This window comes from Muntiacus reevesi, chromosome 1 (genome assembly GCF_963930625.1).
Source record: "Muntiacus reevesi chromosome 1, mMunRee1.1, whole genome shotgun sequence".
NCBI lineage: Eukaryota > Metazoa > Chordata > Mammalia > Artiodactyla > Cervidae > Muntiacus > Muntiacus reevesi.
In genome coordinates, this window is record NC_089249.1 from 71,331,629 (window position 1) to 71,338,269 (window position 6,641).

Genomic DNA, 6,641 nt, shown 5'->3' on the forward strand with positions numbered 1-6,641 from the left:
CAAAGAGAAAGTTTGGATGATATGAAGAGCTGTATGATAAGGGCAAACTGAACTGATGCCCAGGCTTCAATGCACTATGAGGTTTAAGGAGGATGAATCCTGGGATTCCCTAGTGGTCCAATGGTTAGGACTCCATTTGCTTCCTCTGCAGGGGACACAAATTCAATCTCTGGTCAGAGAACTAACTAACATCCTGCATGCTGTGCAGTGTGGTCAAATAAAATAAAATAAAAAAGGACAGTGTCCTGGGCTGGGCCTTTTGAACAGGTAATCATGATACCCCTTCTTATGTTTCTTTAGTGTCTACAGTAATTCACACTTTGTAAATCACTTTCATATGTATTATTTTAAGAGAAAGCCCTTTTCTCACTGACTAAGGTTCTGACTGCCATGAAGTTTTTCCCAGGAAGGCCCTGAGCTCAGAGGCCGCCTGTGTGATTGGGTGGGTAGGTGGGTGGAGTTAGGCAGTGAAAGGAAGAGAGAGCTGCTCCCTAAGGAGAAGTGATGGGCATTCTGGCCCTAAATCCCAAGCAAGGCCTCACCCCTTTCCGGAATGTTCTCATCATAGGACCCTCCCCAGAACCAGGCCACAGACTGCCTAATATCCTGATGTCAGGAATCCAGCAAGTTCTTCCTATGGATTAAGGAGTGCATACCTCCCTCGAAGAGCCAGGATGAGCCCTGACACCTCAGTCTGCCTGATCTATTGCCTTTATGGGGCTGAGCTGGGGTATGGATGAACAAACAGAGGAGAAACAGGAATAACAGGAGGGAGGAAAGCACGGAGACAGTTCAGATATCTGGTCCTTAAGGGAAAAAGAATGATGTTGAGCTGAAGAAAGAAGAATCAGTGGCTGTGGGAGAGCCCAGTCCCTTCAGAAGTTCAAGCAGAGACAACTCTTTTATAGGATGGCAAGGGTGACTGTGTGTTTGAGGTGGGGGAGGAGATTGAAGCAATAGCTGTGAGTTGGGCCAATTTCTTTCAAATCTTTCTGTCCCTGAGATTCTCTGTTTTAGTGGTTAGAGCAGAAGAAATCTGGGCATTTGTCCAATCACTAATTTTGTGGTGAGGGTGGGAGAGCCAGTGTTTGGGGTGGGGTGTATGCTGTGGAATGAGCTATTAATTTACATTTCCACTCCATCTCTAGCCCCACTTCTTTAATCTTCACATAGCATTATAATATTTTATTGTCTAAAATACCAGATTGATGGTAAGTGACAAAACCATCTCATGGTCAGGGCTTGTTGGGGAGGAAGGAGGAAGAGAGTAGAATTTAATGTATTAACATTTTATTGTTAATACATATAAGAGGACGCTTCTTGTAACATATAAGAGGATGCTTCTGAACCAGTTGAACACCTTCCTCATTGACTGTTGCTGGGGGCAAGCCAAAATCATTGGCAGCAAGAGTAACCAGCTGACAGCTGCAGGAAACCACCAGTTCTTAAAAAACCACTCTGAAAGAGGTGGGTGAGGGGAAGGGGGGAACAACAATACTGAACAACTTCCTCAGACAGGACCTTATATGGGGACAGGTCCTGAGTACTTAAGTAGCTTTAGGAAGGAAAGGGAGGGGAGGAAACAGATTTAAGGCATCCCTCACAGTCTTTGGGCAACCAACAACAGGCCCTGCAAATCCAGTAATAAATATGCCAGCAGTGACACACATTGACACACATGTTCAAATATAGACGCAAGTAAGCACTGAGAAGCTGAACATGTGGAACTGAGGCCTGAAAATGGGTCAGAGGAAATAAATTAATTGACTTAATTCCCCTGTGCAAATGAATTGTTCATCACACTTATCTGTTCAATAAATAAAGCATGAGGTTGTAAACCTGAGTCAAATCATTCTCTCACAGTGTCTGGAAAGGATACAGATTTTTGGAGTTGGACTGAAGCTAAGCTTTGCAAGAGCCAAGATGTAATGGCATGATCTTAAATTACTTGATCTCTGTTTCTTTATCTGTAAAATGGGTACACTACTATCTGCCTATGGAGAGGTTGCCAGAACTTAAGAATATAAAGATGTAAATGCTTGGCCCTGGACCTGGCTTCTCATCAGTGTCAATACATGCTGATTCTCTTCCCCCAAACCTCTTTCATTCCCTGCACTCTTCCCACTTGTGCATTAGCATGAGAAAATAAGCAGACCAAGGAACTTTCTAGGTCAGATTTAAAATGGGCTATTTTGTAAAAATTTGTGCCAAAAGTTCTAGGTTACATTCAGGGGATGATAAAAAGGAAGACATGGTTTCTGTCCTCAGAGAGTTCATAGTCTGATGGCTCAGACATTTGGGTAAGACAAAGATTCCAGACATGTGTGACAGGTGCCAAGATAGAGGGGGGCCATAGTGTATGAGGTCACAGAAGTCTTCCTAGAGGTGTCTGCCTCCCTTTGAGAAGTAAACTGTAAGTACTTGTGGAGAGTAGGGTAGTGGTGGAAGAAGAAAGAATTTCTGCTTGCTAGGTCAGCCCCCAAGCTCTTCTTCGTTATGCAACACCAAAATTAAGCCAACAGACTTGAAGCTGGGGGGTAATACCTGTAAGGAACTGAGTAGAGTTGGAAGGGGTAGTTCTGGGAAGAAGCTACCATCTCGGTAGAAAATGTTAAGTGGAAGAGGAGGATTTTAAAAACATTGAGCTGTGCATTCGCATGTGCTCTTGCTTCCCTCTCCCTTCCCCCATGCCTCTGCCGGCTCCTGGAGAAACTAAGTAGAGATTTGTTGTTGTTGTTGTTTAGTCACTAAGTTTTATCCGACTCCCAACTCTTTTGCAACTGCATGGACGGCAGTCTGCCAGGCTCCTCTGTCCATGGAATTCTCCAGGCAAAAATAATGGAGTGGGTTGCCATTTCCTTCTCCAGGAGATCTTCTCGATCCAGGGATTGAACCCACATCTCCTGCATTGGCAAGTGGATTCCTTACCATTGAGCCACCAGGGAAGCCCAAGTAGAGATTTAAATTATTATTTTTTTTTAATTATTAGACTGGGTTTCTTCTATTACGTTGTGTATCATGACTGGGCCTCTAGGGGCCCCATGATTTATTCAGAATACAAAAAGGCAGGATGTTGTGGTAGAAACCAGCATATTAGAATTCAAGGTTTCAGAAACGTAAGCATTCTAGATGATGACTAAGCCCAGGGTGTGGCCAGCATGAAAAAGAGTGGAGGTGAAATTTCCTGAAAACAGGGAGCTTACAAATGAATGTAGAAGAGTTGTCAGAAGAGGGTAGATATGAGGGATAGAAGGTGAAGATCAGTTTTACAAGAGTAGAACACCATGGAGGGGCAGAGGCTCAGAGGAAAAGTCCTCTAGATGAGATACATATCAATTTTCCGTATAAGTCTATCTTTTCCATTATACAGTGAGACCTTTAAAAAAAACAAAAAGGTAGGGCTTTTACTTGACTCCTATTTTGTGCTCAAAATTCAGATGTATTGAATATCCAGTTTGCTGGCCCTTTCCCAAACTTCTTACTAATTATCACAAAACCCTTTAAGATGGATTCACTGTACAGATGAACCCAGAGAGTGTATTGCTCAACATCACACAGCCAGAGGTTTCAAAGCTGCCATTGTGGTACTTCCCTGACGGTCCAGTGGTTAAAAATCTGCCTTGCAATGCAGGGGACATGGATTCAATCCCTGGTTGGGGAACTGATTCCACATGCCTTGGAGCAACTAAGCCTGTATGCTGCAACTCCTGAGCCCACATAACACAACTAGAGAATCTGTGCACCACAATGAAAGATTCCACATGATGCAACGAAGACCTGATGCAGCCAAAAAAAAAAAAAAAAAGTTGCTATTGTACTGAAATCCAGTATTATATAATTATAAGCCTTCACAGGCACATCAAACTTATTAAGTCCAAAGTTTAACTTGTCATCGGTACTGTTTCCCCCAAATTTGCCTCTTCTAAGTTTTGTTTCTCGTTAAATATCCAATGGTCCTCATTAGAAATCCAATATCCGTCTTGGAGTCTCTAACTCCCTGACTTGGCACATGCCATCACTCACCAAGTCCTATTTGCCTCCCAAAAGTTCTCAAAGGTGTCTTCTTCTTTTTAGTCCCACTGAAATTACCTCACTTTGCATGAGCTTCATTTCACTCCTGGATTTCTGCAGTAACCTTAATAGGTCCCTGCTTCCACTCTTAACCACTCTGATAATGCTCCACGTTTCCACCAGAGCAAACTTCCTAAAAATCTCTGTTTTGAGTGTTTTAATGCCTTTGTCTTGCCCTCAGGATAAAAATCTCTTTTAATGTGGCTTATGGACTCTTTCCTTATCTGACATCTATTTACCTTGTCAGTCTCATCTCTCATCATTCCCCTCACCCTATTGTTTAGCTCTACGATCCATTTTTAAAATTTCCCCAATGCCCTAATTTATTCCTCATTTTCAGACTGCACTATGGTTTTCTTGGTCCAGAACACAATCCATCTATTAAAAGATAATTTTCGGAAAGGGTAAAATTATAACTCTCACTCTGTAAAATCTTATTCTGACACTTATTAAAATGGTGAGAAAGACGGATTATCACTATAGGGGCCAACACTGTCCCAATCAGAGAGAGACTGGATTCAACTCTGAATACAGTTGTTGCTCTAATGGTCCGGGATTGAGCAATGAGAATGAAGACAAGACCACGAAATCCGGTGTGATGGGTCAGGGGACCTGCAGCCTCTATTGGACTGAAATGCAGAATCCACGCTGAGTCCAGCTTTTATTCCTAATTGTAGACCACAAGAATTTCTCAGATCTTAGCTTTCTCAAGACACATGCTGTTTCAGTCACATACTCCTAAATGTCATGGACTACACTGACAGAGTCCAGATCTCCTTGTTTTTACCCCAGGCCTCTCCCTTCTGGGCTAGTCTCAGGAACAATTAGCAAGTGAGTAAGCAGCGAGGAGAAGGGAACGACAGAGGATGAAATGGTTGGATGGCATCACCAACACAATGGACATGGGTTTGGGTGGACTCTGGGACTTGGTAATGGACAGGGAGGCCTGGCGTGCTGCAGTTCATGGGATCACAAAGAGTCGGACACGACTGAGCGACTGAACTGAACTGAAGCAATATTCATGCCTGACTCCGACTTGGTGTTCCAAGGTCCATGCTTTCATGATCCCAGTCATACTCCCTTCTGGATCTGGCCTTGGGGTTTCTAACAAGGCTATTATTCTTAGAAAAACATGAAAGATAATCATTAACATAGTTTCTTAATATATGCTGTTTTTCCAGGTGCTATTTCGATGGAATTTCTCAAGGCTGTGAATGTACATTATTAGGAATTCCCACTACATACAGTAAGGACAAATGGATATTTATAGGCAATGAGCAGAATGAGAGAGCCAATGGATGGAAAATTACATCAAGGATAAGAAGATTCTTGCTAAACCAACTTAGAATTCTTGCTAAAAGCAGGCCAAGGAGATCAGAAATTAAGGGTAAGGGGATTCTTGCTAAACTGATATCAGATTCTTCCTAAAAATGGCTACAGGCCCAAGGATGAAGTCTATTGGAAAAGAGGGCTCAGGGGGCCTGTTTAAAATTTGGTCAAGGAGAGAGGTTTTGTTAATACACATATAAAAATGAACACCTGTTAAAGTGTTTTATTTAACTCACAAGGAAACAAGCAAAAGACTCTTGAGTGTCCCTCAGACAGCAAGGAGATCAAACCACTCAATCCCAAGGGAAGTCAACCTTGAATATTCATTGGAAGGACTGATGCTGAAGCTGAAGCTCCAATACTTTGGCCACCTGATATGAAGAGCCGACTCATTGGAAAAGACCCTGATGCTGGGAAAGACTGAAGGCAGGAGGAGAAGGGGACGACAGAGGATGAGATGGTTGGATGGCATCACCGACTCAATGGATATGAGTTTGAGCAAGCTCTGGGAGATGGTGAAGGACAGGGAAGCCCGGCATGTTGCAGACCATGGGGTCGCAAAGAGTTGGACACAACTGAGCAACTGAACTAAAGAATAGACACATTTATGTAGGTCAGGGGTACAGAAATATGAAAATGAAGGCAAAACTGTTTTTTCCACAATGTTGGGAGGAGGGGGTTAATTGAACCTCTGTCAGACAACAGAATTTACATTGGGTCAGTTACCTACAGAGTTGTAAAATAGCCGCATGGAAACAGAAACTTATACATCAGAAGGACATGCTATAGACAAGTACTTTAGGTTTCCTGTCACTTCTGGGAAATCTTTCCCAAACTTCAACTTGTGAATGAGGTGCAACTTCTAGGTTATCATATTTATTACACTATATTGCGTGTAACTCCTCCCATCCCCACATAAGAACATGAGATTTTTGAGGCAGACACTGTGAGTTATTCAAGTTTTCTCAGTGTGATCATCTGCTTCTAAGGAGCATAATATTCAAAGGGGGTAGTAGAAGCCACAAGATAAACATATTGCGTATTAACGGAGCTTCCATCTTATTCTAACATCTGGAGAAACACAGTTTTACATTAAAGCAGACACCGCCCTTCCCTTCATACTCAATGTTTCCTTGTTTTATTAACCATTTCTATTTCAAGGCCTGAGGGATAGCTTGGGGGTACAAAAATGCGCCAGAGTGGTCTGCAAAGATGTACCCCAAGCAGGAAACAACTTTGAT